The sequence below is a fragment of the Anabrus simplex genome, chromosome 7, assembly GCF_040414725.1.
Source record: "Anabrus simplex isolate iqAnaSimp1 chromosome 7, ASM4041472v1, whole genome shotgun sequence".
NCBI lineage: Eukaryota > Metazoa > Arthropoda > Insecta > Orthoptera > Tettigoniidae > Anabrus > Anabrus simplex.
Window position 1 is genome coordinate 166259734 of NC_090271.1, and position 24148 is coordinate 166283881.

The 24148-nt window shown below is 39.6% G+C and overlaps 1 pseudogene; it reads right to left on the minus strand.

Annotated features, from left to right (window-relative positions):
* Nucleotides 1-345: 345 nt before the first annotated feature.
* LOC136877758 (secretion-regulating guanine nucleotide exchange factor-like) lies at nt 346-24007 on the minus strand (annotated as a pseudogene).
* Nucleotides 24008-24148: the final 141 nt, after the last annotated feature.

Below are 24148 nucleotides of genomic sequence, written 5' to 3' on the forward strand. Positions count from 1 at the left end.
TGCCCAGGAAAGCATGGATCAGTATAAAATCAATAGAACTTGTCTATCTGGATAATGGCTCTGTTCTAGTTATATCTGTGCAAACAGGAGTAACTGTAAATTATTTGAGGCTAAGTGTAGGGGAGCCATGGGTCTAAATATAGGGTATAATATTTGTCTGGAAGAAGGAGGATGATCCCCAGGGAAAACACATGCTCAGACTTCAGACTACAAATACTATCAGAAACATGCAACTCTCCATTTTCTTTTGCTAAACAACAGAGAAAGAGAAGGCATAACCAATTTGGAGAGAAAAAGAAGAAGGTTTCAATTTGAAAAGGATATTTTTCTAGACAAAGACAAATCATTATATAAAATGCTTTATTATAACCATATCTGTGCTTATGAAAACAGATTAATAAAATAATCAACAAATATACATCAATTTTCAACCAAAGCAAAACTGTGTCCTGCACCAGTTCCAATTAAAACTGTTTTATATCCACCATCAATACCAACTGGAGTAGGATGGTACACATTCTCTTCAGTACCAGTACCGCAGTTGCCATGTTCATTCCAGCCCCAGCTGACAACTTCACCACTATCTGGAACATAACATAATTAACTCTTGAATTCTTGCACTTTAAATACAATGCTTTTGTAAGTGGTGGGAAATTCCTGTTGTAAACACAATAAAATATAAAATGAACATTACCAATAAATAGTAATTCACACCATAACCTCAGCAGATCTGCTAACTAGATTACAGTTAACAAGATCTGTATTTACACTGCCTGGCAAAAAAGTTAAGCACCCAGAAGGAGTGGCCCAATATTATCCCATTTTGGTATACATGCATACCATTGATGTGTGAGTAAATGATTAAATTTACAATGATCTGTAATATGTAGAACACCCACCAGAGTGCATTTGTGATGGCAGTGTCCTGTTGTTGATAAGTTGTTACCAGTCAACTGCTGTGAGTCAGACGTGCAGAGAGGGCTATGTAGAGTACGAAGCACCCGCCATGCCTCGCAGACGCGTTAGACAGCCTATCCACCAACTGACAGCATTTGACAGAGGCTGCATAGGGCTGGTTGGTTGTATCGTGCAATTGCCAGGCATGTGGGCCATTCAGATGTCACTGTGGCCTGATGTTGGACTCAATGGGTACACGAGGGCACCTTATCACATCGTGCAGGTTCAGGTCGACCAAGAAACACCACCCCGAGGGAGGATCATCGTATGGTGCGCCAAGCATTGCAGGATCCTAATACTTCGGTACCTGCCATCTGCGAACATGCACTGGAGACTCTACAACATATTGTGAGTTCCCGCACAGTGTCTTGACGACTCGCATCCGTCCGATTGAAGTCCGACCGCTCTGTGCGTCGGTTGCCATTGACACCAGAACACCAACGCCTTCTTTTGGAGTGATACCTTGCCCAGGAGGCATGGACAGAGGACGACTGGTGTCGCATCATGTTTAGTGATGCGTCCCGCTTCTCCATGACCTCCGATGACCATCGTGTGAGGGTTTGGCGGCATCGAGGGCAGATCCTGCCCATATTGTGAAAATACACACAAGCGTAATCCCTGGCATCATTGTGTGGAGGGCCATAAGATATGCGTTCAGGTCACCTCTAATAGTTCTTCGGCAGACTTTGATGGCACAGAGATATGTAACAGACATTCTGCATCCACACGTCCTACCCCTTATGGCACAGCACCCTTGGACAGTGTTCCAACAAGATAATGGACTTCCACACTCAGTACATGTGTCTATGGACTGCCTATAGCATGTTCAGGTCCTCCCGTGGCCAGCAAATTTTCTGGAATTTCAATCATTGAACACGTGTGGGATGACATTGGAAGGGGACTTTGTCCCAGTACCAACCTGCAGGATCTGGAGGGACCTTTGCAACAACTATGGATGAACTTGCCTCGCCGGGGGGGGGGGCGACACCCTACTGACCTGGCGCCAACATTCCACCTCTAACTGACAACGGCCTTGACTCTTTCATCCCATATTGTAATCAGTTCAATAAAGGCACACAGACTTTCAGCATATGTAGTTTCATTCCCTTTCAACCACTCCTTCTGGGTGCTTAACTTATTTTGTCAGGCAGTGTATCAAAATTTTAACATCAATCTAATCTTGGTCCCCTACTTGGAAGATTATCCATATTTGGAGTAAATATTTTTGAAAATACCTCTTTTGCACTCTAAATCAAAATGATGTTGATATAAAGAAAAACAAGAGTTTTTAGAAATTAATGAAGCCCTTCATAATGAACATAATGAACAGAAAAAACAAACAAACATTACACCGATGAGCCAATGCATTAGGACCACCCCGACCTCGGAACAATTAGTGTGTCTGGAGCAGGGAGACTAACAAATGGCACGCTGATAGCATAGTATATATTGGGCAGGTCTACAGACTTGCTTTTAGTCATGTCTCTCACATCAGAATGGGAAAGTGTCTGATTTCTCCATGTTTGATAAAGTGAAAATTGTGACGGCAAGGCGCCTAGGTACCACCATCTCTGGAACAGGGCAGCCGATGGACTGCTCTCGTGCCACTGTTATGAACAAGTATCAAAAGAGGTGCAATGATGCACAAACAACGATGTGTCAAAAGCAGCTCATTCATGCCAGAGGCCAACGGAGGCTGTCGCACATCGTCCGGAGTGACCGCGGTGCCACAGCTCAAGAAATTGCGAACAGGTACAGCGGTGAAGACCAGACCAATGTTTCCCAGCATACGGTTCATCGAACACTGCTGCACATGGGAATGCTGAGTGCACTCCAAAATCATAATTGGGATAATTGGGAAAAGGTCACCTAGTTCATCACATCGACAGCTGAGTGCATGTACGCCAGTTTTTATCAAAGTTACACTGTTACATAGTTACACTGTTGGGCGGACACAGCTGGTGGAGGAGGTATGATGATCTGGGTGATGTTTACATGGGACATACAGGGGCCCATTATTCCAGAGCACCAATCCCTAACACCTATCTGGTATTTGGACATTATTGGGAACCAAGTCCACCCATTCAGGTTAAGTGTTCCCTAATAGTGATGAAAGTGTATTTTGAACATAGCAATACTTATGCACTAATTGGACTATTTGAATGCAGTAAGTGGAATAAAAATGTATAAGACCACACTTTTCAGGTGATGCATTACATGTTAAGATCTACTAAGTAGGTAAGGAGGAGGATTTTTTTTAATATAATGAAAACTGCCAGGTACAAATGTGGGCTTCCTCCTGAGAGTGTTAGTTTTATATAACAAATAAAGAGTGCATGGGTATGCAATGGTTAAAATGGCAGTAAGTGAAGGGTATTCTATCCACAAAGTAATTTTCAAGAGTTACTGGAGACATATATTACTGTTAAAACCCCAAATCTGTCAACACCATTTTTAACTAGTAAAAACTGGTATAAACAAATGTAACAACTACCGGATCACTGCCATCTTCTGGTTGGAAAATTGCACAAAATGCTCCAAAGGAAATGTGAATTAGCAAAGTAGAAGCAGAGAAAAAGCGACTGAGGTCAACGATAGAACAAATAAAGGAAGCAACCCAAAACAGACTGAACTGGTAAAGGATCATCAGAACATTCTTACTATGGCCGCCACAGGAGCAGTAGGGATACTGTACCGCTAACGAAGTACAGATGTACCATAAGTCGTAGTGGACGCCAGTGGCGGCTGGTGGTTTAAAAGTTCAGTGGTGCACAATTTTTACCAATGATATAATATGATTACAGGTTAATTTTCAAATCTAGATACATCAACAATACTTGTTTATTTTAAAAAATGAAACATTTTACATTTCTATTTTCAGGAATATTACTATAACGCATTAACATTTTTTCATTTAAAAACTCTTTTACCATACTGAAATGAAACACTTTGAGGTAGCCTAATTCCGGTATTGAAAAAATATCCTTTTGTAATGTATCTGGTTTCGAAATTAAACGTCGCGTGGGCCTTTCCATTCGTTTCACCTCGGATTGTTCCTCGGCAGTCCGTTGCGGAAACGGCCTAGACATTAAAGACTGCACCGAATTCATGATCTGGCAAAATACCACTAACTGATAAAAACGCACAATAATAAAAACACACATGCTGACACGAATGTTTACACAATGAAATCAATAAGCTACTTAGCTTGTACGCACATAACAAAGCTCACGACTATACTGAAAGAAATGGCGGTGTTTATTTTCAAAGTTAGAGCCATTAGTTATATATCCAGCCACGGCCAACTTGATGCGTCGCTCTAGCCGTCCAGCTCTAGCTAGCTCCTTACGGAGCGCAGCGAGGGATCCAACCGGCCGTGATCCAGCAGATGAACTTCCATCCGGTGTCGCTAGATGACACTCCTGTTCTATAACAGAATCTCGTATTGAGCAGCAACGGTCTCTAGCGACTTCGCTAGTAGTTGGTTACGTAGGAGCACGGCCGATTTGATGCGTCGCTCTAGGCAGCCCCTTAACGCAGCGAGAGATCCAGTAGGCCGTGGTAGGAGGAGCCAGGTTGATAAACCTCCATTTAAGCAATGTATAAGAAGCCACGCCGATCTTTTCCTCTCCCCGCGCACCCCTCTAGAAGCCTAAAAGCACACTTCTATCAGCCCCACGCACCCCTCGAGGAGCCCAAGTTTCATCCTACCTCAAGTTGACTTCTCGCTGCAAACTTTTCGGCTCCTGCAGTGAACATCTAAGAGTACCGGCTTGTAGAGCACCCTGTAGTCAATATTTGCTTTTTCAAGCTCTTTAAAGGTTTGTCTTGTTGAATGAAAATACAGTACAGTAGTTGAGTAATCCAAATGATAAAACTTTACCTAAAGTAAACATTAAAATTTAATGGGGGTAGCGCAAACCTGCAACCTTATGGAGAAACCGCCCCTGGTGGACGCATCAGTTTTTTATTTATTTGTGTGGTTTTCCTGTCATTACTTAGTCGCTACTTCCAATTCTGGTTCTTCTGATCATTGGATGTGTCATTTTAATAACATATTCTTTTCAGTTTTATTATAGTGCTATGATATTTACTATTTCTCCCACACAAAGACACATTTATATACATTACACCATTGGTATGACGGGACCTTCGATATTTAATTTGTATCCATCCAGTGAACTGGGATGTTCACTCCAAATTGGAGGTGCGTGCAACGATCAGATTTCTATGCGCTAAATGGCTCAATTGCATGGACATTCACTGTGAAATCACTGCTGTATGTGGTGAGGTTGAAATTTCTCACCCATGTATTGTAAAGTGGTGTAAGAAATTTGATGCCAGATGCACGGATCTCACGGACGAATATCACGAAGGCAGACCTGCAACATCCAGTACCGTTGCAAATGTTGACCGTGCGGATGGGATAATTAGAAAGAATCAGCGCATAACCCTGCAGGAAATTGCCAGCATACTGAGCATTCTGTATGGGAGTGTGTTCTCCATTGTTCACCAGCATCTTGGATTACGTAACCTCTGTCAAAGATGGATCCGAGGTCTAGTCACCATTGTTCACAAGGGACAACGTTTCAAATCATCACTGGCACTTTTACAATGGTATTCTGTGGAGGGCGAAGAGTTTCTGTGGCGAATCATCACAGGGGATGAAACGTGGGTTCACCACTTCACCCCTGAAACAAAGAGAACATCGATGCAATCACATCACCACTGCGAAAGAAGGCCAAGGTCCAACCTTCAGCAGGAAAGGTAAGACAATCAACTCAGCTTCGTATTGTCAAACGTTGAACCGGTTGCATTAGGAAATTAAAGAAAAGCAGCGGGGAAAACTGAGTGCCAGTGTGATTTTGTTGCATGATAATGCAACACCTCACATGGCCTGCCAAACATCCAAACTACTACAGCGATTCAAGTGGGAGGTATGGTAAAATCCTCCATACAGTCCACACTTAGCGCAATGTGATTATCGTGTGTCCGGTAAGCTGACAAAGGATCTCGGTGGACGACGATTCCGAAATGATGAGGAGGTGAAAGCAGCTGTCTCCAGGTGATTACAGAGCATTGGAGGTGTTTTTTACGCATCCAGAATTGAAAAGTTGGCAGACCGCTCCGAGAAATGTTTACAGTCTTTTGGGGACTATGTGGAAAAGTGAACTTTACATCACACGTTGTCACACGTTTCATACATGGCCATAACTTGGAAGTGTAACTTACTTTTTGATTCACCCTCATATATATCCAAAAGGAAAATGATATCAGAGAGGTCTTGAAAAACTACTTCATCCATCTGATGAATGGATCAGAGGAAAAGAGAAACATACAGCTAGATGAGGAAGCCTGCTCAGAGGAGCACCTTATCACATGGACAGAACCAGAAGCACATTTTTTTACAATTTGCTTTATGTCACACTGATAGAGATAGGTCTTATGGTGATGATGGGATAGGAAAGGGCTAGAAGTGGGAAGGAAGCAGCCATGGCCTTAATTAAGACACAGCCCCAGCATTTTCCTGGTGTGAAAATAGAAAACCATCTTCAGGGCTGCTGACAGTGGGGTTCAAACCCACCATCTCATGAATGCAAGCTCAAAGCTGCATGCCCCTAACTGCATGGCCAACTCGCTTGGGGTAAGTGAAAGAGACAACGCAACTCACTATACATGGGAAGTAAGAGGTCTCCTCTTCAATGGGCGTGGAGCATTGTTTCTTTGGACAAAGAAGCACCTTCAATGATTTGATTTGTGTGTCCAGCAAGATACAGAATACCGTATTTACATGAATAATACCTGCCACCAAATAATCCCTGCACCCTAACTTTAGGTAGGCTTATTTTGAAAAAAAAATGCCAACTTTGACGCAAAAAACGCATCCCAATTTCATGCCTCAAATTTTTTTAAAAATGTGTGGGTATTATTCGCGTAATACCCGTATTTGACGCAAACATTGACGCAAATGAAAATCGCACTCCAATTTCGGGCCTCAAATTTTTTTTTTAAATGTGCGGGTATTATTCGCGTAAATACGGTATTCTGAAAGCAAGAACACCAATGACCATTCAAGGAACAAGATAAAAATTTATGAAAGAAATGAGGAAGGAATAGTAAGTTCACTTCAATACAAACCAACTAATGCTACGTTGTGTTCTGATCCTACTGCCATCTGTTTCACACTTCAAACTCCTTCAAGTTTTGTAGGTTTCCAAGGATCAGGCCTCTCATACTCGTAGCATCCAAGTTGACCATATGTGTTCCTACCCCAGTTGTAGACTACTCCTTCTTCTGAAACAGTAAATTACATCAGGCAATATTATTACCAAATAATTATTACAGTTTGGATCAATGTCATATGGCTCATTGCAGATTAAATGGCAGTCTATTTCTCTGAAGAAGGTGCTAAACAAGAGCTTTGTAATGAGACTCAATATAAAATAGCATCACTGGCAAAAAGAACTAGCGAAGATAAAATGAGGTTGTAAGGTAGGAAGAAAGAAAGAAAGAAAGAAAGAAAGAAAGAAAGAAAGAAAGAAATTATGTATTTACGTCTTTATAAAGTGACAAAGAACTCTTAGGCAAATGATTCTTTTTTTAGATTTTTACTGCATTAATTTAAATATTGTAGTAATCAATTACAATTAATGAGAAAAAGTATACAAGTCAAATAAGGAGTAGACAATAATACAATTAATTACAATTAATGCAGGAAAAAAGGATAAATAGGGAGTAAACAATAACAGAAAAATATCATATTCATTACTTAAGAATGTCTGAGTTAATACTACAGTACCTACTAATTAGCGTAAAGTGAAACTTATTCTCTTGCATATGAGGCAAAAGGAAATAAACTGAATATTACTATGTTACAATCTCAGTTCTCTAAGAATCATATTGCTATCTCTATTCTAAGGAACCAATCCATAATCTTAAATAAGAAGAGTAAAATGTAAATGGAGACAGTTTTTGGCTAAAAACAACTCCTGATTTTCTGATGTTTTCTCATGAAATCAATACCAGCTGATGAGGTAATTTTTGCCTTTGAACAATATTTCTAATGAAGTAACAAAAGTTTTGATGGAAATTACCCCTTTTTCAAGATGAGAACAATTATGGACTTGACGAAGGACAATTACAGTGATATTTTTCAGTGTGGTCAGCTGTCATACAAGCAATATCTACCCAGTACACCATCATCTAAGTGGGGAGTGAAACTTTGGTCATTATGCAACTCATGTACAGATTATTTGTTGAAATGTAATGTACAGTACACAATGGTAAATGTGAGTCACAGGTAGACCTAGGTGATGGCTATCTTTGCACATTGTAAAGGAACTGACATCTGGTCTCAAACATAAGGGAAATGCTGTTTACATGGACAATTTTTATACCAGTGTGCAGCATTTTAATGACTTACTGGATTCATGCATTGGTGTGTGTGACTGTCAGAGCGTATGAAGGTAGTGAAAATGACGTGGGCAAATTTGCCAAGAGTGTGGATAACACAAAATGAAAAGATGCTGGCCTACAGCTGGCAAGTTACTGTGAGAGTTAACATGCTGTATACAGTAGGTAGTGCTGGGATACAACAAGAGCAGGTGAATTCAAAGAAAGGAAAACATTCAGGTGATGCACAATAAAAGCATGCAAGGTGTTGACCACTTTGATCATTATTGTTCTACTTAACCACTTGCTACATGTACCCTGAAGTGGTACATGGCACTGTGTCACTTTATTATTGAAGTTGCTCTCATAAACAGATGTACTGCTAATAACATTCAGAACCCAGAAAAATGGGTTATCCCATAGAATATTTTGGAGAACATTATTCACAGCCTCCTGAAAAATACCAAAGAAAAGGGGAAGAAAACACTCAATCCCTACTTTGGTAGCCAGAATGACAAGAGAGGCACTTTCCAAAACAATTTTAGGACAATAAACACAAACCTAATTGTACTGTGTGTTCTATAATACTAGAAAGTGAAAGGGTACCAATGTAAGTAAACAAGCTACTTTTGTGAAAATTGTCTAGAGAATCTGCCCTTGTGTATTGTGCTGAAGTATCACACTCTGAAACATTACAAAGAGTAATGCATGTGCCACTAAAGTACTGATTTTCAGAGCTGCTGAGTAATTCTGTGATGAAATAAATCACTACTGTTGATTTATCACCAAAAATAACCTCACAATTTTTGTTTTTGCAGTGTATTTCTGTGGTGTAAACAGAAAACCCATTTTGAGGTCAGACTAATTTAGAAGGTAAAAGAAAGTAGAAACCAAAGGTTCTGAAATTATTTCCCAAACTGTATAATTTATACTGTTTTTATGGTGGTGTATATACAACATCATTTCCATAGTGTCAAATACGTATGTTCCAATATTACTTCTTAGTGTTAAAGGGTATACCAGTGAACAATGTCATAATTTTTCCATGTTTTATTATTTTTTACAATATATATTCTGCAGAGTCAATGATAAAATACACTCATCATCATCATTTCCCATTATCCAGCTGTAGCCTGGTAGGGGCAAATAGGTTCCTCTTCACTTTCTTCGGTCTTTCCACCACTCCTCCTCGAACACTGTGTCCCAGTCCAGGTTTCTTTCTCTAATACTGCACTGGATTGTGTCCTTCCATCTCAATCGTGGTCCTCTGCGGCCTCTCCTTCCTTGCATTTGCATAACTTTTTTTGGCATTCTTTAATCACTCATTTGCTTTATGTGCCCAAACCATCTTAATTGGCTCTTCTTAATTCTATCATTCATTTTTTCCACTCCAATTTCTCCTCAGATTTTCTCATTCCTTATTTTGTCTCTTCTACTCTTCTGAATCATAATCCTCAAGAACATTTCGGCTGCCTGTATTTGATCCTCATCCTTCTTTGTCATTGTCCGAGTTTCTGCTCCATAAGTTGTTATGGGTACGTAATACATCTTGTACATAGTATCATTTGCTTCCCTTGGCATATTTTTGTCCCATAACATGTTTCTTACACTAAGGTAGAAACTGCTTCCAGCTTGAATCCTCTTACTAATTTCAGCATCCAGTTGAGCATTCTCCATTAATTCACTCCCCAGTTATTTGAACGTCTCCACTACTTCCAGGGGCTTGTCTGCAAGTCTAATCTGACCTTTTCCTTCTTTCTCGCCTCTAGTCACAACAAGAGTTTTACTCTTTTCTACACTTATTTTCAATCCACATTCTTCGATCTTCCCATTCACCACATCTAACTGGTCTTGAACATCCATGTCCTCTTCTCCCCAAATTGAAATATCATCTGAAAATAACAACATGTCCATTTCTCTTCCTCCATATGCTGCTTTTGCTGTTCTCATGATGTCATCCATTACTATTGTGAACACGATTGGCGATAGAACACTTCTCTCTCTCAGCCCACTAGTGATTTTGAACCAACTTGTCCTGCCCTCTAAAAATACAATCTATGAGCAAAATAATGACCAGAACATGTGGCTCATTGGGTCCTGGCTACTTTTAAACAGCCACGATGCTTTGGAGTATGCCAGCAAATGGGCATCACATCCATCACTGAGAAGGCATGGCAAAAACGTCTGCAGTGATATGGACCTGTAATTGCATGCTACTCCTGGAACAGATGCCGATTTTACCCACACGGGGATGTTCAATGCAATGCTGGCATGATCCAGTAAGTGCTGACATGAAGACTTTCAACTTAAGACCACATGATGCCCAAGATTATGCAAAATGGCAAGCCAAGATTAAAATAGTGGACCCTGCACCAGTGGAGAAATGCGAAGAAGAAGAAGAAGAAGAAGAAGAAGAAGAAGATAGGTATATTTTCTACAGTGTCAGATATGCATGTTGCATTATTACTTCTTAGTATTTAGAGTACTACGGGCGCGTGGCGAGATGGCCGGGCGAACCTTGGATGGGGACACAGGAGCTCCCACCAGTACACTACTAATCAGTACTAAAACCATTGATCAGCTTACCTTCAGTGCAGGGGAATAAATGCAGAGTAGAATGTTTCCATGTCTTCAATGTCAGCATCATCACCAACACCGTTAGTATTATCATCATCGCTACTACAATCACTTGACCCCACTGTCTTCTCTGTTGCCAAGATTTATTACAGAGTTATTAATTATGACATCTTCCATTATGCCATCTTTTCCCCAATGACAGCCTTGTATTTGTTGCACTTTACGACAGAAAGTAGCCCAGTAGGCTTTTGTAATGGCCGCTATTCCTTCATGAACCAATGTTTGGATTCTTGTTAGGAAATATTGCCTGTTGCATTGTGTAACCTTGCATAGTCTTTTATTTTACATCAAGAAAGTTCAATTGGATTCAAGTCGCACATGTAGGGTAGTAATCCCATGACAGTATGTCTAGAACTGGCAAATAGATTATCAATATAATATTTCTTTTCTTTAGGTCATATTTTTCAATGAGAGAGAGAAGAGTGTTTCTCATATTGTCGTAACAGGGCATGTTATGTCTAGTCAGTTAGTCTAATGTATCCCATCTCCCTTTTTAAGGACCACTGTGGAGGCAGTTTGTCAACTTGTTTCCAGTGGTAGGGGGCATTGTCCATTATTTTTCCTCATTATGTGCTGTCTCTGTGTTGGAGATTAGCGATCATCAATGCAATCCTTTTGCTTTCGAGGCTGCCAATTTGAAACGGAGATGCTGAGTCAAGTTCAAACCATTCCCGCAAATTCTTGAGTCAGTCTGTACTAGCCTTTGATCTTGCCTTCTATGATTAGCTGCTGGAGGAGGTACTTGTTGTTTTGAATCACTGTCCATTATGATGAAAGAAAACATATCCATTTTTGTGAGGCTGGGAATTGCCCTCTTCTTGACCCACTTCTCAAAATTCTCTGAATTCATCTGGCCGTGATAGTCACCCGTAGTGTTATCTACCTTGTAAATCAGCTCACAGCCTTTTATAAAACCAGGTGCACCTTCAATATGTACAAATGTAAGTCTGTTTGAAGCCATTACATTTATTAACACTGCTACAACATCAGTATTTCCTAAAAGTCAAATTTGCATCTGGCCATCTTTTGTCTAGATATAATATTGGCATAAGTTCATGACTGAATTTTCTAATTTTCTGTAGCTATGAACACCTCCAATTAACAATATTCTCTCTCTCTCTATCACTAGTACTGTATTCACCATGCTGCACACTGTTTCCATCTAAGCCCCATCTCCTTCAATATCTGCTTTAATGCTGTCGTCTTCCACTTTAAAGCAATCTGTTCTTCTAATACAGAAAGGAATTTCTTACACAAAGGCACTACCTTCTGTCATAAATAAAAGTTTTTTAAATTGTATCTTTCATCACCAGACTCGTATTATTCTTGAAAATTTCTTCAGTAATCCCTCTGTTGACCTGCTGAGCCTAACACAGACGGAGGTTTTCTCTCAGGGTTTTCTCCCTTAGCCTTTGGTGTCCAGTCACCTCAACCTGCAAGGCAGCAGGTTGTACTCGTATTAATCCCTGAATACAGGGCTGCCTCTTCCGCCATCTCCACGGTACTGAAGTCCACCTTCTCCAATGTAGAAGTCGTTGAGGTCTTCACTCGTAACCCTGAGCTGGGACCCTTGCCAGATGCTACACACCGGGTCAGTGTGCTCTGGGACTCACACAGGCAGGGGTGCCACTCCCTGGGCAGGGCTGCCTCCGAAAAGGGTCCCTACCATGCAAGAAGATCCTTACATCAAGCAAGAACGTGGGGAGATCAACATGAAATAGAGGAGAAGCTGTCACTTTACAGAAAGAAAAAATTACAGGTCAAACAGTTGGTTGTAGCTGAAAAGCAGAAATGCAAGGAAGATCTGGCTACCAAAATAACGCAGGATGGAAATAAAAAAAACTGTTATACAGTATTGTTAAGAATAGAAGAACTCAAAATGAATCTATCCAATCTGTAGAACTTCCTCATGGTGAGGTGACTAGGGATAAGACCAAAATATTACAGGAGTTCCAAAGGCACTTTGAAACTTTGGAGAACTGTTATGAAAATGTCACCCCATTAGACGACAAACCTTATGATTTTGGCAGCACAAATACCACTAATCTGACATGGTTGGAAGTAGAGACAGCAATATCTAAGCTGAAAAACAACACATCAACTGGATCAGATGAATTGTTGAGATGATCAAAGCACTAGGAGAGGTAGGACAACAGTGGATGTACAGGGTACTAAATAGAATCTGGAAAGAGAATGTAATACCCAATGACTGGAAGCAAGGAGTCATCATTCCATTGTTGAAAAAAGGTGATAGAAAGAAATGTACCAACTACAGAGGTATAACTCTGCTGTCACATGGCCTCAAAATCTACGAATCCATCCTTGAGAGCTGGATTAGAAAATATGTTGAACCTACACTTGAGGAGGAACAACATGGATTTAGACCTCATAGATCAACTATAGACCTCATTTTTGCCACCAGAATGCTCTATGAGAAGTATTGGGAGAAAGTTAAAACACTTATAACTGTTTTTCTGGACATCGAGAAAGCATATGACCATGTACCACGCAGGCATATATGGGAATGTTTGAGACATAAGAAAGTGCCCGATGACATCATAGCATGAGTACAACGATTATATGATGAAACCAAGTGTTGTGTTCAGGTCCAGGATGGAAGGTCAGGTTGGTTTGAAACAAAGAGTGGAGTCCAGCAAGGAAGTTGTCTTTCACGACTTCTCTTCATAATCATAATGGATGAAATTTTAAAAGTGGTCCAACAACTAATGCCATGGTTTTTGCTGATGATGTAATGGTATGGGGTGAGACAGAAGCAGAAGTACAAACTAGACTAGATCTCTGGCATGAAACTTTTACAACCTTAGGTCTCAAAATCAGCAAAACAAAGACAGTTGGCTTGGTGATGAGTAGAAACTCTCCAACTGTTCATCTAAGAATTGGAGATGAGGAGATGGATATTGTAGACAAACTTCCAGTATTTAGGTAGTGTTCTGTCATCAGATAATACCATACATCAAGAGATTAGTAACAGAATACAGAAAGCTTCCAAATTCTATCACGCTGTACGTCAAATACTTTGGGATGAAACATTTCTGTTAGTTTCCAAGATCAGCTTGTACAAAATATATCTAGTACCTATATTGACATATGGCCTGGAAGCAGCAACACTTACTGGACCAACAAAGAGTCGTCTTCAGGCAACAAGTTTCTCTGTTCTTGCCTACAAAAAGCAAAAATGGATAAAATAAGGAATGTGGATATCCGACAACAGCTTGGATTGGAAAGAAGCTTGCTGGAGACTCTAGAAGTGAAGAGATTGCAATGGTATGGTCACATGAAAAGAATGAACCCTTACAGGACTCCTCGAACATACTTTGACCACAATGTTCCTGGGAAGAGACCAAGAGGAAGCCGAAGACCTTGTGATGTTTGGGAAAAACAGATAATGAAGGACCTTGAAATTAGAGATGTGAACTGGTGTCGCATATATCAGCAGCATCTGTGGATGGATAGAACAAACTGGAGGAGGCTCGTACACAACCGCACTTGGCTTGCTGGAGCAAAGAAATGATGATGATGATGATGATGATCACCAGACAATCCAAGTCATATATTTCTGGTCTCAAGGACTCAGGCCATGGCTGTTTCTTGCCTGGCGTGGACAAGATACTGTCCTTGTCACTACTGCTAAGTTCGTTTCTAATATACCATATTGTTCACTCTAAAACATTATAGTACCGGGCGAGTTGGCCGTGCGCGTAGAGGCGCGTGGCTGTAAGCTTGCATCCGGGAGATAGTAGGTTCGAATCCCACTATCGGCAGCCCTGAAGATGGTTTTCCGTGGTTTCCCATTTTCACACCAGGCAAATGCTGGGGCTGTACCTTAATTAAGGCCACGGCCGCTTCCTTCCAACTCCTAGGCCTTTCCTATCCCATCGTCGCCATAAGACCTATCTGTGTCGGTGCGACGTAAAGCCCCTAGCAAAAAAAAAAAAAAAAAAAAAAAAAACATTATAGTACTTCGCAGCCCTAAGTATAGGTTTGGTTGTAGGTACTGGGAGACATTTATTCTGAGCTTCATCATCAAATAACATAATAATTCCTGCAATTTTCTAGCCTCACTGTAAATTGTTTTACCTTCAGTCTCTTTCCCACCATATTACAGATGCATACCTATGTATACCTAGTTCACTATGGCCTATAATAAAAACTACAAATTATAACATTACTCCCTATAACACACTGATAAATACATGTCTAAATACACCCACTTACACGTCCGAGTGCTTGCTTGGCCATCTCTTCACACAAACATAGTACAGTAATTTTTGCAAAAAGAACAATCAGTTACCATTAATTTATCACAAGAATAAATTTTGTATTTTTTTCCATATTTTGCTGGTTATTTTTACAGCATATTCTTGCAGAGTGTCAATAATATTCTTAAAATACTACTTTTCAATGATTTCCAATTTCTATTTAAGAAGAAAATCACATTCTTTGAGGTAGAAATCAATATCTATTTTTTATTGCTTACTTAAATGTTTTCAGAGTAAAGCTCCAAATTACATTTGGCATCATAGGGCTTACAGGAAATTTAATTTTAAATCCTGCTTGTCTGCTTCCTTTTTTATATGATTAACACCTAACCCATCATTATGGCTTTTATTGGATAAAGCATGCGCCAAAACTTAGAAGGTATATTCTTTTCCCTGGATAAATTCCAGAGTTACCATGAAAATTTACATGAACTTTTTATATAAAACTGAATTCTAAATAGACTTGGAGGGTCTCTTTTAATAGGACTTACAGTTCAAGCAGTATATTCACTTTTAAGTGTCCCAGAAACATGTTTTTTTGACTTGCTCTATTTTTATTTACACTAATTCCTCCCCATAAACTAGCAAAATTATATAGGGCCTACGGAGTATAAATGCTCAATTAATAAAGCTAACAAAAACATATATGTATAGGAAATAGACGAAGAACAGCGATGAAGGGTGCTGTCAAAAATTATAGACCTATATATTTCTCTTATCTGTACTCTAGTCAGCTAAGGATAACATGATGGCAAGCATAATTGGTGGCCATACAAATTTTAGTGAAAAATGGAAGAGTATGTATAGGTACTTTAAGGCAGAAACAGGTTCCAAGAAGGACATTTCAGGAATCATTAATGAACAAGGGGAGTGTGTATGCGAGGATCTTCAAAAGGCAGAAGTATTCAGTCAGCAGTATGTAAAGATTGTTGGTTACAAGGATAATGTCTAGATAGAGGAGGTGACTAATACTAAAGAAGTATTAAAATTTACCTATGACAGCAATGACATTTACAGTAAGAAACAAAAGTTGAGAACTAGAAAAGCAGCTGGAATTGATAAGGTTTCAGGGGATATACTAAAGACAATGGGTTGGGATAGAGTACCATATCTGAAGTACTTATTTGATTATTGTTTGCATGAAGGAACTTTACCAAATGAATGGAGAGTTGCTATAGTAGCCCTTGTATATAAAGGAAAGGGTGATAGACATAAAGCTGAAAATTACAGGCCAGTCAGTTTGACATGCATTGCATGTAAGCTTTGGGGAAGCATTCTTTCTGATTATATAAGACATGTTCGTGAAATTAATAACTGGTTTGATAGAAGGCATTTTGGGTTTAAGAAAGGTTATTCCAATGAAGCCCAACTTGTAGGATTCCAGCAAGATATAGCAGATATTCTGGATTCAAGAGGTCAATTGGACTGTATCGCGATGGACCTGTCTAAGGCATTTGATAGGGTACATCATGGGAGACTAATGGCAAAAATGAGTGCAATTGGACTTGACAAAAGAGTGACTGAATGGGTGGCTCTGTTTCTAGAAAATAGAACTCAGAGAATTAGAGTAGGTGAAGCTTTATCTGTCCCTGTAAAAATTAAGAGGGGAATTCCTCAAGGCAGTATTATTGGACCTTTATGTTTTCTGATATATATATATATATATATATCAATGATATGTGTAAAGAAGTGGAATCAGAGATAAGGCTGTTTGCAGATGATATTATTCTGCACAGAGTAATAAATAAGTTACAAGATTGTGAGCAACTGCAAAATGACCTCAATAATGTTGTGAGATGGACAGTAGGCAATGGTATGATGATAAACGGGGATAATAGTCAGGTTGTGAGTTTCACAAATAGGAAAAGTCCTCTGTGTTGATGGAGTGAAAGTTCTGTTTGGGGATCATTGTAAATACCTAGGTATTAATATAAGGCAAGATCTTCATTGGTGTAATCACATACATAGGATTGTAAATAAAGGGTACAGAACTCTGCACATGGTTATGAGGGTATTTAGGGATTGTAGTAAGGATGTAAAGGAAAGGAATATTTGTCTCTGGTGAGACCCCAACTAGAGTATGGTTCCAGTGTATGTGACCCTCACCAGGATTACTTGATTCAGGAACTGGAAAAAATCCAAGGATAAGCAACTCAATTATTCTGGGCGATTTCCGACAAAAGAGTAGTGTTACAAAAATGTTGCAAAGTTTGGGCTGGGAGGACTTCTGAGAAAAGAGACGAGCTGCTCAACTAAGTGGTATGTTCCGAGCTGTCAGTGGAGAGATGGCATGGGAGTGGTGTCTTTAAAAGTAGGAAAGATCACAATATGATGATAAAGTTGGAATTCAAGAGAACAAATTGGGGCAAATATTCATTTATAGGAAGGGGAGTTAGGGATTGGAATAACTTACCAAGGGAGATGTTCAATAAATTTCCAATTTCTTTGTAATCATTTAAGAAAAGGCTAGGAAAACAACAGATAGGGAATCTGCCACCTGGGCGACTGCCCTAAATGCAGATCAGTAGTGACTGATTGATTGATTGATTGATTGACTGAAAGATTTACATGCATGTCAATACAGTAAGTCACTGCTCACTGTATATTTTTTCAGCATGTATATATATATATAGCCTATAATAATCAAGAAGAAATATGTTTTCTAATGGTGAAAAAATTACTGAAATTGGCTGAGTGATTCTTGAGATTAGTGTCCAAAAACAAATAAACTCACAAATGTAAGTCTGTTGGAAGCCATTATATTTATTAACATCACCATATCATCAGTATTTCATAAAGGTCAAATTTGTAACAGGCCATCTTTTAGCTAGATATAATATTGGCATAACTTCCCGACTGAATTTTCTAATTTTCTGTAGCAATGAACACCTCCAATTTACAATATTCTCTCTCTCTACCACTATAATATAAATATGGATAATGTTCTTTCTTGCTAAACGTTTAATGTCACACTAACCTTTTGAAGGTTTTCATTGATGCAAGGAAGGGAGCCTAGGATTGGGAAGGTAGGGCCCGTGACCTTGATAATTCAAGTGCAGCAGCATTTTCCTGGTGTGAAAATGGAAAAACCCCGAAAACCATCTTCAGGGCTGCCAACGTTGGGATTCAGACCCACCATCTCCAAACTGCAAGTCCACAGCTACGTAACCCTAAGTGCATGGCCAACTCACTCGGTTATCGATAATGTGATCCTGCACATACCCAAGTGACTGTCCATACTTCAACTGAACTTTAAACAACAATCCATCCCATTAACTCTGTCAGTAACAATAACAAAGGAAGACAAGGACTTACCTGTGACCAAAACTGTATGAGACCAACCACAATAAACTTTACATCCTGTGGGTAGCATTTCTTTTGAGAAGGGCTGGATCTCTACAGGGTTGAGAATAACAGGATATGATACTGGATCCAGTCCTAACTGTCCATGCCTGTTATCACCCCAAACATACAACTGGCCAGAATCAGTCACGGCGACGGTATGATGCTGGCCACAGGCGATACTCTGCACTTTATTCACACCTGGAACTATTAAAAGTATAACTAAAATTAGGAAAGTTCTCTGCACAGAACTGATAATATTATTGTTTAATACAAGTTTCAAAGTATAACCCATTGCATGAGTCTATGCTGTTTACTGAAATGTAGCAGCATCCCAGGGGACTAACCGGGCAGAGAGGTAAACTCCATATCACAGCATTATTGACATTAGTAAATTAAACTAATTCAAATACAGAGTTCAAGTGAGCTACCGCAGAGTGGCGCTAGTGGAGCCTAACACCAATTCTACCTGGTCAGCTGTGTTAATGGAGGTTACGCTGATACGCAAATACTCATATACAACACCCAAATGTCAGCACTAATTTCCTTTTCGGCTCACAGTTTCCTTCCAAAGTGTCACTCCTAGGGATCCTTAGTGTGCTTTCCTGTCAATACATATGCATAACCTCTTTTTTCAGAGCCACTCGCTCATTTCTAATGTACTTTGAAGTGTTACCATCAAGAATTCCATGGTCCTGGATGAGGCACACATGTCTGCAGATGTTAGGGTTTGAAGGAAAGTGAAGACAGTTCTGTGGGATGATGAGCTTTTATAGAGAGCCTTGGAAGGTATGAATGCATTGAGTGGATCAGAAATATTGTTCAAGTCACTTATAAATGCCTCAGTGTCCTTACTTCCTACAAATCCTGTCAGTCTTATTTCTCGACAAAATATTAGTTCTTTGGGAAATTTATTGCTGAATAGTTGGAATAATAGCATGCCATTCATTCTTTGAAAGGAGGAAGGATCTAAATGAGCTCTTGTCAGCTTGGGAGAAGCCCTAAGTCCTGCATATGCAAAGAGATCTTCCTTAAACAGTTCCCTATAAAAGTCACAATTCATATTTTTGCTATTGTATGATAGTCCTACTTTATCATGGAAAAAGTTTCTTATACATTTCAATGTATGCAAAAAAAGCTGCAAGAGCCCATATTTTCCATTTTACATCTGATGGATTCAAAATATCACATTGTGCTTGATTTCCCTTCTCATTAATTCCTAAATATTTCCAGGCTTTCTCATTTGACTGACTATCATCATACATGAAACCTACCATTCTCGCCCCAGAGTTCTCTAGTTGCAGTGTAACCTGAATGAGAATTTTATCAAGGATATATCCTGGAGTAGCATTTCTGCTTGCACAAATGGCGATAGGTTACACCGACTTCTGTAAATACCATACAACCATAAAAACTAATGCATGATTTACCATCTGATTTCTTTCACCTAAAATTGACCAAACTATCTACTTTCAGTGCAGAACCATTAAATCAGATCTTTTCTCGTATTTTAACCTCATCGAATATAACTGTCCCATGCCATTTATTCACGTCTGTTTCTTACTAAGCCGGCTCCGTGGTGTAGGGGTAGAGTGTCTGCCTCTTACTCGGAGGCCCCGGGTTCGATTCCGGCCAGGTCAGGGATTTTTACGTGGATCTGAGGGTTGGTTCAAGGTTCACTCAGCCTACGTGATTAGAACTGAGGAGCTATCTGACGGTGAGATGGTGGCCCAAGTCTAGAAAGCCAAGAATAATGGCCAAGAGGATTTGTCGTGCTGACCTCATGAAATTTTGCAATTTGCAGGCCTTCGGGCAGAGCAGCGGTCGCTTGGTAGGTCTAGGCTCTTCAGGGCTGTAGTGCCATGAGATTAGGTTTTATTTAGTCCTAAAAATAATCTGAAATAGCACTTATACAATGAGGTTTTACACCGTAAGGAAATTTAAGTCCTTGGCAGAGTTTCCTCAAATCGTTTTATGAGGGAAGAGGTAGCAGATTATGCTGCAGACAGTGCATATATCCTTTAAGTGATTTTATTGTAAGTAATAAACTCTCTAAAAGAAAGTCACTACTGTACCTTATACAACTGGGAGATATTACATGGCATTTCTTTAACATAGTGTCCATAATATTTTTTTGCTTCTTACTAAGAAATTTAAATTTTGATAGCCAGCTCTCAGCATACATACTTTTCAGTTGTTGTTGGTAAGCTGCTTGCAGCACTTCACCCCCTCCCCTCTTTTTAAATGCATCCAATAGTTAAGAACTCTCTTTACACATTCCAATTTGATATATTCCCTACACATTAATATCACCCCAGCATTCGCTGTGCATTGTGGGAGTCGCATTACTGCCTTGATAAATTTACAAATAATTTGATGTAGTATATCTCTTTTTTCCTCAAGACCCCATAATTCAGCCTCATACAGTACTCTACTTAACACTAACCTTGATATTTTATCATTTATCCCCAGGAACTTCATCTCTAGAATTTAAGAAAATGAGAGGGCTGCAATCCACTTCCAATTTGCTCTCTTTATTTGATCTTCCCATTCACCTCTTCTGTTTATAATCACTCTTAGATATTCTAACTTATCTACTTGTTCGATCCTCTTCCCCTGAACCACCCATTTCACTTCATTCTTTCTTCCCCTATTCTTGCGCATTACTATCACCTTTGATTTATTTCCATTAATTTTCAGGGACCACTTCCTGGCATATTCTGAGACTGTATTCAAACTTCTCTGCATTCCACCCCCCCCCCCCCGCCTGTTAAGGTCAGTAGAATCACATCATCAGTCAAAACTAATGCTGGGATTTGTAACTCGTTTACTATCTTCACTGCCTAGTTATTTCCTCCGTGCCCTTGCAATATGTCGCTTATGAATAATAAAAACAGAATCGGTGATAACTTGCATCCCTGTTTTAATCCCATCTTGCAATCTATCAGACTACTTATTATATTTTCTTCCAGTTTAATGCAACAATAAACATTCTGATATAGGGCCTCAATCGCTCGGATAATCTTTCTTGCCCCCCCCCCCCCCACCCCAACCTTCCTAATTTTTTTATTAATGCTCTTCTACTCACTGTATCGAATGCTTTTTCAAAATTTATGGCAGCGAAGTATATTTTACCTCTTTCCCTGTTCAGGTACTTTTCTAGGATCATCTTCACTGTCATTATATTATCTGTTGTCCTTCTACCCTTCCTAAAACCACCCTGAAAAAGTGACAATACCGAATTCTCTACTGCTCAGTCCCTCAATCTATTTGCTAGAATGCCTGTATAATTCTAGCTTAAGGAGTCCAGTACAGTTATCCCTCTATAATTACTCGGAAGATTTTTGTTATCTTTCATCTTATAGATTGGGCATATAATCTGCTTCCCACTTTTTTGGAAATTTACCGCTGTCGAAGATCCTGTTAAATAATTTTACTATGCCCTCTATAATCTGCCTGTATTTACCTATTTCTTTCCAAAACAAGTTGTTGATACCATTACTTCTCCCCGCCGACCTACCCTTAAGTTTACCCATCACTTCTAGTACTTCCTCTTTTGAAATTTCTTTATCAAATTCATATATCGTTACCTCTATATCTCTCCATAAGACCTTTTCTCCCTCTACATAATTCCATATGTCCTTCACTCCTAATAATTCGCAGTAGTAGTTCACCCACTGATTGTAATCATTGCTCGGTTTATCAAATCTCTTCCCTCGCTTATTAATTTTGTTTACTCTATCCCATACTATCTCGGGTTGAATCATCCTACACTCCCTATTTATTAACTCTGTTTCTTCCTTCATCCATAATTTCTTCCTCTCAACAATTTTAAGTTTGTATTCTTTCCTTAATTTACAGAAAACTTCTCTTTCTACACTTTCATGACTATTTTCCTTAATTCTTCGCACTCCTTGTTATACCACCCTTTCTCCCTCTAGTCTTTCTTCTCTTGCCTCTGTCTGTTTGAGCTACCCTTTTAACTGAGTATTCAATTAATCTGAACTCTCTGTCAATGTTGTCTTCACTCAAAGCTACTTCCCAACCACATCTAATTAATTGTAGCTTTTTTTCCATAAGGGCATCTAATTCCCGTTTTGCATTTTCTGTCCATTTATATTTAATGTAACTTTTAACCTTCTCAATACTCCTCTTTTTCTCTTCATCACTTACCTCTCCCACACTTCTTTCTATCAACACTCAGACCAGTGCATGATGGGATACAACCCAGTCTCCTACCTTCATCCGTTTGATTCTGCCTAACATATCTTAGAGCTAATTACTAAATCAGTAATGCTTCCTCCCTGAGCTGTAATATACATCAATTTCCCTTCCCTATCCTCATCACACCAACCATTCAGAATGTAGAATTTTCCTGCTGTGCACAATTGTTTTACTCCGTAATTCTTTCTTTCTTTATCTTCACTTCATCTTCCTCCCCTCATTTTCATCTCATCCTCTTTGCTGAACATTGGGCTCTGCTCACCTATCCTAGCATTCCAGTCACAAATAGCAACATTCCATCTTTTTCAAATTTCCCACTTATGATACTAGTTTCCAATAATAAATCCTCAAAAAATTTATCATTAACATATAAGGAACTCTTGGGGTGACAGTATGTAAAAGCCAAGCATACCTTCTTTAGTCTCCCATTTTCCCTCCCCATATTAAACCTAAGCCAGACCACTGCTTCCAACTCGTTTTCAATGTCCTCTATTAATTCACTAATCTCTTCCTTTATTAACACCATCTCCCCTGGCGTTCTACCCTTATTGCGCTCTTTTCTCTTGGACTTATACTTGACCACAAGCCCCCTCCATGTTACCTCCTTTCCTATTTCTAACCACGTCTCTATGAGCGCCACAATGTCAAAGCTTTCCACTACTTTTTTGACCTCCTTATTACCTGATTTACTTAACAATCCTTCAATATTTACAAACCCTATTCCAATCTAGTTATAACTTGCCCTCCCGTACTTCTCCATTTCCTCCCTTATTTTTACTTCTTGTTACTATGTCCCTCTCTACTTCTACCTCCATTCCCTCTTTTCTGGACATTTTGGGATGCTCTTTGCCCTCCTTACCTTTAGTTTTCTTACCCCATAGGTCTCTTAAACTCAGACTTCTCCCTTTGTTCATAGCTTCTCTTCCTTTCATTTCGTCCCTCGAACCTTCACCTTTGTTATGCACGTGTCCACTGCACTCTGTACTTGCCGTTTCTTGGGAATTTCCCTCCACCACCACCTCTTGAATCCTCGTTTCTGTTCCCGCACTGCACAGGCCACTGACCCCTGCGTTGAGCTTGACTCTTACCTCGTCTCGTTCCACCACTCGATCTGCAACCTGCCTTCCCTCTTGCCTTGTCACCATGTCTTCTTCCTGCTTGAGCTTCTCTTCCATTACTTGCAGTTTCGTCACTGGCCAAACTCGTACCAATCTGCCACTGGATACTACCAGCTGTTGGCCCCTTATGTGCACCCTCAGCCCTTGATGTCTGACTCTCATTAAATGTCTTTAAAATTTTCAAATTCTCACTCCCTT